The sequence below is a fragment of the Chelonia mydas genome, chromosome 14 (assembly GCF_015237465.2).
Source record: "Chelonia mydas isolate rCheMyd1 chromosome 14, rCheMyd1.pri.v2, whole genome shotgun sequence".
Lineage (NCBI taxonomy): Eukaryota > Metazoa > Chordata > Testudines > Cheloniidae > Chelonia > Chelonia mydas.
Window position 1 is genome coordinate 11951768 of NC_051254.2, and position 13648 is coordinate 11965415.

The following is a 13648-nucleotide window of genomic DNA, read 5'->3' on the forward strand; positions in this document are numbered from 1 at the left end:
CTTTATAAATATATGTACTAACAGTCATTTACATCAAGGGAAATTTCATCTAGGAGATAATTTAGGAGAAATAGAAACCATAGTGCAGAAAAGGAAAGTCTGAGCATTTGAGCCCAGATTACTGTTTTAAGGGCAGGCTGCTAGAGTGAATTCAAAGGGAGATGAGGGTCCTCAGAATATTTGCAGGATCAAAGTCAATCTTGCAATCCCTACTGAGGATCTAGCAGGAGCTCTGGCTGAGAAAGGATTGAGTAAAAACCACTTAAGGATTTCAGGATTGGGCCCTGCCAGAACTAGAGCTTTGCTCACGTTACTATATTCAGCATATTTAACAAAAACTTTTTGAACAATTTTGCCAAAGTGGGAAAGAACAGTTCCCTTCCCTGAACATCTCGCTGTCAGGGGAAAGCGGTTCTTGCCGCTAAAGGCTGCTTTGTGCTTCACATAACTGAAAGCTGGATAACACAATAGCGAGGTCCAAATTCAAGCGCATGAGGTCACATTGCTTGGTTGTAAATCTGAAATTTACCTTATCGGCTGTCAGGTAAAGGGCCTGATCCTGAGGAGTGTTCAACACCCTCAACTCTCAATGCTAGTGGGAGTTTAGGATGTTCAGCACCCCACAGGATCAACTCCTTAGTTACCAAAATGGAGGATATGGGGAAAAATATGGTTGCAGTTATCTGAGATACACAAATGGCTAAGGCCAACCCCCTCTCCCCCCCAATCAGTTGCCCGACTTTAAACATGTAAGTTGTCCCAGTGAAGTCAATGGACCTACTCAAATGCTTGAAGTCAGGCATGTTCTTAAGTACATTGCTGTCATTAAGAGTCTGAAAGAAGTCCTCCACGTAAAGTTTTGTAAATTTTTCCACACCATAGTAAAGTGTTTTATTTTCATAGCTTTCTCTTGTTGTACGACCATCTGCTGTGTCCAAAAGGTAAATAAAACAGACCGAACACCACGTAAAAAACACATCCACAAAAAAAATTGAACTGCAAGTCACAATACTAGCAGCTGTATCCCTGCAGCTCAAATACCTCAACCATGTCCTATGTTTAAGGCTGTCTCCAGATAACTGCTGCCTCTCCAAACACAAATTCCCTATTTATTAAAGAACCCATCAAAAAGATGGGCCCTAGAGAGAGAACACTTCTGAAGTCAATTTGAATAGAAGCCCAGACTTTCCAAACTATTTCCCAAGTTTGTGCTGTCCTAACCAAACTCCCCTACAGTCAGAAAAGCGCCCGGGGGTTATTTGTTTTAAACTTATCAGTCCATCTCTACATACAGAATATGACAAAACACAATAAAACAAAGACTCTCAGCTGTTTAGCTAAAGCATGTACAACATGCTAACTTTAATTGTGCTCAGGTGATTTCAGATCTTCATGTTCATGTGTGTGTGCGCACACGTATGCACCAAAAAATACTGCTACTTCAGCTCAGAAAGAGACAGCCTCTGGCTCTATACATGTCCTCTCCAGAAAATAGCAATAAAAATAAATAAGTTACCAAAAGGTCTGTGGAAACAGCAACCATAAAAATGGTTCGCCTCAATTTATGAGAGCAATAGAATATGTGAATAGCACAGGCCTCTTGATATCTTCAGCTAGAAGGTCAACATCATCGAGACACGAGCGTCTCTAACAACACAGGGCCACCGACATCACAAATCTCTCTGTTCAGAAAGGAAGAAGCTGTTTGAGTAGCAAAATACTTTCAACAGAAGTATCTTTTCTTTTTCTCTTTTTTTTTTTTTTTTTTAAAAAAACAACCACTTTCCTCTTTGCTGCTGAATTTACAAACTTCAGCGTTACCCAGAGGACAAATCTGGGGCACGTGGCAGCCCTGCCCTCTAAAAACCTCACATTTAGTGCAAGAATAGAATTCATCACTTACTTCAAAACAACTCTGAAAGATATTGGCACATTTTTCTCACTGTAGAAAGAGAGGAACCAGGAAGAGGACTGTGTGTAGTACAGTTTCCCCAGCTGTAAAATGGGGATAATAAAACTTAACTCCTTTTTGAAGTGCCTGAAGATCTACTGATGAAAAGCATTCTAAGAGGTAGTAGTAGAACTATATCGATAGAAATCCGTACTATATTATCCACATGGCAGGCCCGGGTTCTGCGATCCAGCCCCATAGCCACCCACCAAGCAGTCCATTTTCTGTAGATTATAGCCATGTAAATGCTAGCTGCTGCTCAGTTTCAATTATGCGATAGTGCATAAACTGAAATGCCTTTGGCCACATTGGGACGCTCAGAGCTACAGGCTTGCCATGAAAAGCATCGGGGGGCGGGGGAGGGAATATTCACCCTATTAGCCCGAAGTGTTTGAAGTGAAAGCAGATTTCACCCCTGCAAGATAGCACTCTGAGTTATAGTAATACAAGAATATGCCCAACAGGCAATTTGATATGAGGGAAGGAGAGTTTAAACTGAAGCTCGCTCTCTCTCTCCCTCCCCCGTCATTGCTAAATCTGTTAATTCACCATATTTTCTCCCTATGGGTATTTACTTTGCAGTCCAATGATGTCAGGTCACAGGTCAGTTATTAATGCTCCATGGAACATTTACCATGAGATTGCTAATTAAATTAAACTACTTACAAATCCTCACTCCCCAGTTCTCAACCTGAACATGAAGGCAAAGAGGAGAAAGAGAAATTAACTTCAGAACAAATGGTTCATAATTAAATTTTAATTTTAATAAACATTAAGAAAATTAACAGCCTTTCCTATCCCAACTTGGGAAGATAGTCTCTTTGGTTCATGCATGAGCATACGACCCATCAATGTTTAATGTTAATGCAATGTTTAGAACTTTCATATGCAACGATCTGCCATCCCTCTAAACATTGCCAGTTCCAGCTTGTTCCCTTCTGCATACGTTCAATAATGCTTTATGTGCAGTTTTACATTTGACTGATAAGGAGAAAAAGAAATCTAACCAGGTTCAAAGTTGAGCTGAGCTAATATGGCATAAAACTGTTTTAAAACAAGTCTGCATTGACTGCGTTTCCATCCCTTGTGTGTTCACTTTCCACAAATGTTTTTGTGAACACAGCTCTAACTAATAGGCAAGACTACAATGCTAAGCCTAGCGGAGTTCCTACTGAATTGATATTGACTTTTGACTCTAAGTATCAGCGCTACCAATAAAGCTAGAAGTGTTTTGGTTGCAGTCTCCTCTCAATCGCACTCACATAAGTCAGAAGTAACTCCCTTTAATTCAATGGGATTACCCCAGCATAAAGTGAGTGTACGTGAGAGGAGGAGAAAATCTACTGAGTGCAGCCATGAAAAGGAGGATTCAGTTAATTAGCCTCCAGATGAGCTTTGTGTCTGGCATCTGCGGACAATATGTACCGCTTGCTTTCGAGGTCAGCGTCACAGTAATGTTAGCATGACAAGGCTTAAGAGGAAGCGATGGATGTTGTTTAACAGAAATATTTTGAAAATATATATTTTAACAGAAGTCAATGGGACTATTTGCACGAGTAAGAGGAGCAAGATTTGGATATCACAACCTATCTGAGCATCAGTTTTCCAAGCAGTGCTGTGATGAACCGTCAAGGTTTCTGAAGTGTTTTGAGATCCTCCCTAGGTTCTTACACTGCACTTATCAGTATATTACCAAAGCAACGTCATAAGAAAAGTGGTAAAAAAACAGAAGCACACAGTATTATCAATAAGTTTAGTTCTCATAAGTGAAAGTTCACCAGAAAAAGGCAGTGGAGGGATTTGGCAGGAAAAATGGTTAGAAGTAATCTTGTACATAAACCATTTGTACTGAGCCCTGGAAACATGGTCCATTGCGTGTATTTAATGCGAGGCCACTAGGTGCCAAGACTGGGGCAGGCTCAGTGACCTTCATATATGATCCAAACATCACTAGAGGGGGATAAAGAGCTACATTGAGGGGTGTGGACTACATGTGTAGCGCCAGCTATAACAAAATGACAGCCAGGCACAACCCCAGCAACCAGAACTTCAGCTGCAGCAAACTGGCAGAGCTCCATTGATGTCAATGGAGTTGAACCAATTTATACCAGCTTAGGATCTGTCCCATGTTATTTTGCACCTCTGGAACGCACAGGGATGAGTTAGGAGCTAATTTTCTCTGCTGTAAGCGTTCCATGCAGCAGTCTGCCTTCATCTTTACGACAGCTACCTCCCGGGATGGAATTCTGCATGAGTTCCTACTGAAAAAAATAATGGAGAGAGAAAGGTGGTTTTTTTTTTTTTAAATGCAGGTGGAAATTCAGTCGGTGTTTTAAAATTTATGAAAAGAAGCAGTAATTTAACTTGTGATGGGAGCAATTTTATTCCCATTTCAACTAATGCTAATGTTCAATTTTTAGTTATTAAATTAATCTGCTTCAATTATACTAAAATCAGTGGAATTGTGCTCTGCTGTATTGATGGATAATAGCAAAAAATGCTAAGTGCGACTTTGTGATCTGTACCCACTGGAAGCATGAATACCACCACCAAGGCATAAATAGAAAGCAAAAAGCCATGCAAAATTAATAGCAAATAATATGCCAAAAGAAACTTTTCTCCACTTCAACTGGTTACGTGGTATGAGCGCACCCTTTGTGACTGATCTCACATTCCTGAGTGTATTGAAATCTTGCCAGATGCAAGAGTTCATCTTCCGCTAAGTTCTCCAGTGTTCACCTCAGACACAGAGGTCATTGAATTCCAGCTTGTATTCTCCTTACCAAGGGTAAATGGGAAAGAATCAGACTGTTTTCTCACTGCCACTTGAGGACCAGCATCTGCAGTGCTGCCAGGAGTCAGAGCTTTTCCTCTGCAGCTCAGTGTATGGTAAAGGCCCTTTCATTATCGCTATGAAGCGATACTTGAAAAATGACTTCAGTCTCTCAATAATCTTTGAAAGGTCTCTATTGATCTCATTTACAAAGGGCTCACATGGAACCAGTTTTATTTTAGTTAAGACCAAGGCAGAATTAGTGAAAAGCATCATGGCTAATGGCTGTATGATACTACAATATTGCAACCACTGCAATCTACGTTAGACTTATCATGAGTGACTGTTATTCTTTGAGCAAGTTCAGATCACTTTATCTTCAACACTTCTCTCCCAGAGTTCTTTTTTTAATCCATTTATTCAATAATCAGAAGGCTTCTGCTAGAACATAGAAGGGGAATGGGTCATTAAGTACCTGGGTATCAGGGCAAATCCAGCCTCCACCTCTTCTCCAGGGTCACAGAGATACCCTTTCAATTATTCTGTGTGAGAGGACTGAATATGCAGGAAGGACCAAACAAGGGACTTGTATCCCTTTGTGAGACAAGGATGCTCAGGCTGCATAACGTGGCACGGGTATTGGGAGAGGGCAGGGCATATACTGGCTGAGCATCCACCTCAGTTGTATCCTTCTACCCTGCTCCTGCAGTGGAGCTATTGGAAGACACATAGTGGTTACTTTAATCACTGGGTAAAAGTCGCCTCTCAGGAGCAGCTCCTCACCTGTTCCCATCCACAGCTTGAGGTCGGTTTCATTCCCTCTCTCCCCTTTGTCCAGCCTGGAAATTCTGATCAAGGCTCATCGTTTGGCTCATATTGCAGTAGGTAGTACATTACAACCAAGAGGAAAGCAACATAGACAGGCAGACAGAGATAGAATATAGCATTGATGCCTCCAGAGATATTGTTGAGAACATACTCACAACTGTAGAATACTTGTAGTTGTATAACAGGTCTACCATAGATCTGCACAGCCTAGCCCTGCAGTTACTAGCTAGAATGTAGGAGAGAGGCCGATGGCTATGCCTGCCTCCATCATATGACATACCCCTGTGACAAAGGGCTAGGTACCAGCTGCTGATCCGGCACTCTGCTCACTGCAACTCTAATCGCTCTAGAGTAGACCTTATTAAGAAGAGCTGTGCCTGAGCGATGGATTGGGATGGGGCTGAAGAGAGCTAAGCCCATTAGGCAGAAGAGACACAGGAAGGAAGTAGGGGGAGGGAGAAGGGTTTTTTCAGAGTCAGAGCCTAATGGGATATACCAGGGGGAAGAGTGGTTCCATCTTCCCCTTCCTTGGTCAAGGGAGCTAAGGAAATATGGGGCTGCATAAGCCTGTAAAGGTTGTAGGGAAGGACACTAAAATAAGCCACGTGAGGTGCTTACCAGAAGAGGGCCCGAGCTGGTTGTCATGTGAAAATAGACAGGAGGGTGACCCAGCCCTTTCACAAACCCCTCGTGCAGTGTAAGTGATGCTGGCACCCTCCTGCACTCAGGAAGCTTTATTGAAACGAGTCACATGAGCAAGGCAAGCAGGATGTGGCCCATAATCATTTCCTTTGCACCACAAGGGGATCGAACCCACAGCCACTGGATCCAACAACACAAGCTTCTGCTACCTGAGCTTAAAGACTCAGCTCTGCTAGCTCCCAGTCAGTAGCAGACTCAATGCCCTTTGTGGTTTAGTCATTAGTACAGGGGGACAAAGAGCCACACTGTGAGTGTGAGATACTGGTACATACATCACACAACTAAGTATTCATATAGCACTAAAAGTATTCACAGTGCTTTACAAAACACAGTCCTTGCCCTGCAACATAGGTGAGACAAGAACCAGGATAACAGTGAAAAAATAAATTATAGGCTATATGACAGATTTAGAATTGGACCTGATTTATTTACATGCACTGACAAACTAAGACAGCAGACTTGACAAGACTTAACTTGAAAGGGAAAGTTTCAGAGGATGATGTTAGTAAAATGCAGTGTAGTAATCTCTGAAAGCAATGTAATATTTTAAATCAAAGAGGCTCATAAATATGCAACTTGTTTTTAAGCAATTCAAGTCCCTAAAGATGAGAAAAGAGCTGCTAAAATGCAAGTGCCCCCTTTGAAATTATAGTTACTAGTGCTGAGCTATCAGATATGATAAATTATGCCAGTCCTGAAGTCCACATTTACTTTTGTATTTTTTCTGCCCTTTACTACTTCATGACAGCTTTAGAAGAGTTCTATTTAGGGTTATGGTGTTATATTTTGAACTAATGCAAGTCTTTGCTAGCATCGTCATTTATTCACAGTTTGACTTACGGGCCCTTTCTGTAATGTTGAATAGTCAAAGGATATAGGGGTCAAAATGAGATTTTCTGAGAGCTAATACTTACGATATGCTAAACTGCATATGAAATTTAACAGCTACCGTCTTCCCACTATACAATTTCTTTTGGTCATCTTTGGACAGGACAAAATCTAGTCAATAATACAGGGAGGTTGGGGGAGGTTGCCAAACAAAAGGCTACTTTAAAGAAGTAGACAGCTTTTGAAAGTATGTTAGGATGAGCTGTACATTTCAAAATGGACTTTACAGATTTTAGTGTTGCTTTTTGAAAAAATACTTATACATTTTTATTAGTACATTACTAAAGACTTACTTTGAATACCTGGAGTCACCTTTTTTGGAGCCAGCAGAATGGCAGAAAGGGCAAAAGTGGAGTGGAATGAATAAATACACTTTTAAAAAAGAGATTAACTTTCAAAGATGGAAGCTACAAAATGACTTTGTTGGTATTTGTGTCAACATGTCATGCTCGATTATGTATGGGCAACATCTGTCATATCCTGGGCCTGGCATTTCACATTGATGTCCGCTTTGAGCTGTCTTACTAATTCAAGTTTTAATTGAAGTTTGCTTCAGGAACTACCAAATATAAACTAATGACAACTTAATTACAGTTGTAATTAAGCATCCAAATTCTTATCACATAAGCTAAAGCCCAGTTGAAGTTCCTCAGCTGAATTTGAGTTGAAGGTACACAAAACCTTGCAGAATCAGTTCCTGAGCGGGATGCACATATACAGAAGTGGTAAGAGCACAGAAGAGGTGCTTGCCCACACTCACCATTCCTTTAAAAGAGTTGGGGGAGGGGGTGTTATTTTGTTGAACAGGCAAATTACTTTCAAGACCATATTACACATTGAGGGCCTGATCCTGGGAAGTCAATGGGAATTGTGGGTGCTCAGGCCCCTCCCCCCCCCCCCCGTGGGATCTTAAAAAAAAACAAAAAACAAAAAAAAACGCATGCAGGGAAGAAGGCTGAATTCTTAAATAATCCGCATCACAATTGCTACCCATATACCATCATCCTAGGCATCTCCATGACAACTGAGCTGGATTGCTTTCAAAGGTGACTGTTAAAAACTAGCAATCCACAATCATGAATTAAGCATTGAAGAAACTCATTGATGTGAAATTTCCAGCCTATCTTTCTTTGGGCAGATGGTTACAAAGCACATGTTTTGGTATCCAGGCACTTTAAAAAAATTATTGGTTTATTAATATTTTTACGGATTTTTTTCAGTAATAAACACAGCATATGTACACTCCAGAAGGGTGAAACAATGTAGTATGTTATTACAGAACCACCAGGGTGGGAATAAAAAATCCCTGATAGTAACCAGAGATTATTATTAATTACTTATAACTTTGATCTAGCTAATATGCAGAAATGGCACTTCACAGTCAATTAGAAGCGACAATTCCTTTACAACCTAAAATAGACCTAACACAGAAAAGGGTGACATTAATATGGGGAAAGGAGTTGATAATGGTTACAAAAATGAAAGAGTAAGAAAAGCTTATTGTTATACACATGCAATATTATGTATACAGAATAGCGTCTGCACACAATATTATGTATTTGCATATATATGGGGGGCATTTAGCAATTATATATTATTGTGGTGTTTTTAGCTATATACAATTTGGAGAATGGTGGCCTTGAACCCACCATCTGATGCATGTGGGTAGACCCCTGGAATCCAACACTGTGTTCCACAGACATCAGGGAGGTTTGATGCATGTGCAAGGTTCTGCCAGCCTGTATCTGATTGAAGGAGCAGGGCTGGTGATTCCTCAGCATTGGTATGCTCTATAGCAGCCCCCAGTCTCCTGGTTTAAAGGAATCTGAACCATCCCATCTCTATGTTTTACTGCAGAGACTCCAATGCAAGAGACAATCCTGTTTTAAGAGACCACCCTTAATGCACCAAAGACAGTTCTGCCCCATTTTTACCTGAAGACCACTTCTGTCAATTTAAGGCTGTGGTGGAGGTACCCAAGAAAAGGTTAAATGGAGTATAGGAAGCTCTGAGGAGATTTTGAAGGAGAACTCCGCTGCATAATGCGCCAGACCAGGTGGATATTTCAGGTAAGGGAGCATGGAAGATACAAGGATTCTTTGTGTGATTGCTATGTAATACTACAGAACAGGGAGAAATCTAGCTTCCCAGTAACGAACACAGAGGTGCACGCATCTACATTTCTTATGGATTGTTCACTACTGTACCAGGCTAAAATCCATGACCTCACAGGTTCATACAGCGCAGAAGGGTGGCAACCTAGTTCCAATAAACTGTTCCTCATTATAAAGCCTCCCTTAATTAAAAAAAAAAAAAAAAAAAAAAAAAAAAAAAACTTATCAGCAAAAAATAGTTTATGGAATATGCAGACCTCCTCCTCCCCCCACCAGTAAAAAGCTCCTTAGTCCTGTGTGGCAGATATCTCTTTTTATAAAACTGGTTTTTTGTTTTGGTTTGGTTTTTTTTTTTTTGGGGGGGGGGGGGAAGAAACTTCAGTTAAGCTGAAGGACAAGGCTGGATATTGGGGCTTGTACCCCATTTGCATCATATTAAGTTGTTACATCTCTATGTACATAAAACACTGGAAGGGAAGAGGGGAAAAGCAAGTGGAGAGTTAGGAATTGTTAGCCAAGCTATAGATGCTGCATGCTCACCATCATCAATAAAATCCATTTCTTCCCTCACTTTTCCCCCTTATTACCCTGTTGACTTCAACAGAGAGATGTGCTTTAAAGAGGTGAAAGCACAACACATTTACTAAGTATAGGCACAGGGTGACTTCAGTGAGATTAAAAATTCAATGTGAGTTTGGGGAGTTACCCAAAAACTCTAGATTGCCCTTTGAAATCTATCTGACCCATGATAACAAGACCAAGGGTAAAATATATAAAAGCACCAAAGTGGATTTAATAGCCCAAGTCACATTTTGAAAAGTGATTTAGGCACTTAGGAGCCAAGTCTCTTTGAAAAAAGAAAAGGAGTACTTGTGGCACCTTAGAGACTAACCAATTTGAGCATAAGCTTTCGTGAGCTACAGCTCACTTCATCAGATGCATACTGTGGAAAGTGTAGATCTTTTTATATACACACAAAGCATTGAAAGTCAATGGGACTTAGGAACGTAAGTCAGCTCTGAATGAGACTTGGTCTCCTAAATAATTTTGGCACTTTTGAAAACTTTATCCCATGGTGGGCTATACAAAATAAGCTGATAATCTCACTCAATGGCCAAATGGATAAATAGCCACACCAAAGTTGTGCAACAATCAAAGAAATAGTCCCTCCTGTATAGGGTAAAGGCACATTGGTGGGACAGTGTGAAGAAGCCTGCATTGTTGCGGTACCCGTCGTGTTAAAAAAAAAAAAAAAGACTCTACCACTGCCATTCCAGTGCCTTTCATGAGCCCTAAATTAAGTTAAGACAACAAAGTCACATGTTTTAGGTCTAAAACTCCTGGCTGAGAAGTAATTCCTAGATGTTAGAAGGTTAGTACAAGTTAAATATTTCACCACTGTTCCAATTAAAATTCCATGAAAAATCTACCTTATATAATGTCTCTGACCCAGATGCTGCAACCCTTCCTCACACAAACTAGCACGTTACTCTGTGAGGAGCTCAGTTGAAAGCACTGCTTGATGAGCAGGGTACTACTCAGAATGAAAGTGGAAAAATCTGATCCTAAATTTACACAGAGGAGGGCCCTCGGTTTCTATTCAGAATTGTCAGAAAAGCCCACGTTTCTTCTAAACTATAACTTAATGGTCAGCTGGCAGTTGTTATCAATTAATTTGTCTTAGCTCCTGGCAGTTTTTAACATATTAATTTAATGGTGTCAGTTCTATAGAGTGATGGCCCGTGCACGATTCAGCTTTTAAAATTAGATTCTTTCAAAATGTGTTAGCAATACCTGTCACTTTTTAAACTTACATTATACTGCCCAGGGGGCTTCACATATAATATTGATTTATTCAGTCATTCACTGCTGTGACTTATTCCCACAGGTGTCCTAGAGCCATAAACAGTATAACACTTCATCGACACCTAACACAGTTGCTTCATAAAGTCTGCCTTCCAATCCTGTTCAGCGGGAATTATAGAGCTCAGGTCGGCTTGCATGGAAAATGTCATCTTCATTTGTTTTTAAGCATTTTTAATTAAAAACTTTGAGGTGTGAAAAATGTCAAAACCACTTTTCCATAAATCCCTGGGAACAGGTGTGGTTAAACTGACAATTTATTTATTTATTCATCAATGCAGCCTGAGAGTTGCAGCAGGAGGCAGCACGCAGGGCTCATGCTAAAGATGGATGCATCACTTTCACGTTTCTCACTGATGTTTCTATCAATCTCTGTCTACTACGTAAGAGCACAAAGAGCAAGAGATAAAGAAACTGGGGACCTGCAGCTGGAGTTGACTGGGTCACAGGTATTTTTCTGCGGGTGGTGCCATTTTGTTTTCCAGAACCTAAGCTTTCATGGAAATCAATTTAGTTTCTTGCTTCTATGGTTTTCATGCTAGCAACCTGAAATAATAGTTCTGAAATATCTGAACCGGCCCATCCATCACAATGACGAGTTAACTCTAAAGTCCAAGATGGAAATTTAAGTATCAGTGTTAATTAGTTCATAGTAGTACAAGGAAATAAGTAGGACAATAGAATGTGAAGTATCATTCAGGGTCACAAGTGGGTAGAGCTTGATATAGTTAACTTGCACAGGTAACAAGAATGTTTCATTAGCAATAAGTGATGAAGCAGGCAGGCAGAGTTGTAGCACAGAAATCCTTACTGAGTATGCTTAGAGAACAATGTTACATGCTGAAAGGCCTGTATTTGTCTGGTAACAAGCTGGCCTCCAGTGTGTAGACTTGTGTCACACTACACTGGGTCCCTCCTGAAACCTGGCACTTTCTCTCCAGTTCCACTAGTCACGCTACAAAGTAGTAGTAAATACATGAAGTGATCAAGTGATTCAGGTGCTCTTATATTTTCCTCTAACAAAAACATGCATTGTATCCAGGCTACAATCAGTCACTTAAACATCTAGTGCTGTAACATTTTACATTAACTGAACAATGAGACCTAAATGACTGTAGAATTCTCGGTAGTATTAGCTCTATTCCAAATAAGTCTATCATAATTAATGTCACTGCCATAAATGCCAAAGGCATTAATAGTGATTAGCTGCTGATTGTTTTGCCTATCGTGTTCATTCTGTTAACATGCAAAAAACAACTTGCCTTATTAAAGCATGTTTTTAAGTCTCCACTATCAGTCTGTAAATCAATATATTGTATTTTTCTAGGATCAGGGAGTCTGAAAAGCACTGTGCAATTCTCATACAAAGAAACAGGGTGTCATTGTATTATTGAAGCAGATTATCAATTGAAAAGATGGAAGGACTCTCTAGTGACCCCAGATTTAATATCTTTAATTTGGCTATAATCCTAATAAACAAAGCTGATGATGGGTATCTCCATGGAACAAATCTGGGTGCCATCCTCCTGCTGTTACATCCTTCTCCCACAAATACAGTAAACAAACATACTTGGAGATAGATCAGACAACAGGGAAGATTTTCAAAAGTGCAAATTCAGAGGTCAGTGGGACTTGTACTGCTAAACCTCTTGGGTGCTTCTGAAATCTGCCCCAGACACTCTATTCAAACCAAGTTCTGTTCCTACACAGGATACAGCCTCCTACCTACAGGTGGCAGGAAATTACCATTGTTCAGCCTGACAGAAGCAACAGTAATTGGAAGATATGAATGCATTTAAGAAGTCTGATTTAGGACTAAATCGAGCCCTCTGCTGTGCTGGAAGGTGATAGGTAGAGGACATAAGATGCCCTCTTCCTATTTCCAATGGGATACATACCAGTACCAACATTTTACTACAGATGTATTGATTAACAATTCTGAGGTTGGCATACAAAATCTTCTGCCAGAAATGTAGTTCATTCACTCCTTCAGGCTGCGGAACTGAGAGAAGTTTTGATGTTGAAAAGGATTTCCCTTTTGTCTTGGTAAATTGCAGGGTAGGTGAGAGGGTCAATAGCAGTGACCAAAATGCAGAGCTCATGTCTGCACAGCACACCCCTTTAGAAACAGGCTCTCTCTTACCCAGCAGTTGCTACTTTACTACTTCCCCACCCCCAAAACTGTGTCACCCACTACTAGGAGAAACCAACAAAAAACACTGTTTGCTGAGAGAATTACTCAGTCTCAATATGGAAGAACAAGCTCTTTCGGGCTTAATTCACCCCTGCTCATTTAGATAGGTACAAATTGCTCTCACTCTGCACCAGCGAAGAAGCTGCATACCAGGGAGCCTTACACCTGGAGGCCGCTAGGGAGGGTAGCTTCAAGCTGTAGCAAGGGAAGCAGAGGCTGCCCTTGATAGATTCCCTACCCCATCAAGCACCACCCACTTCTGGAGCTACACTAGCTTGCTGCAGACCTCAGACAGTAGATCCTGGGTTCCAGATGCCTCCCATTTCCTCTGCCAA

At 40.7% G+C, this 13648-nt stretch overlaps 1 long non-coding RNA gene across 1 annotated transcript in view; it reads right to left on the reverse strand.

The window, feature by feature from the left end:
• Positions 1 to 13648, reverse strand: part of LOC122462933 — a 43005-nt gene that overhangs the window by 1124 nt on the left and 28233 nt on the right. The window lies entirely within an intron of this gene.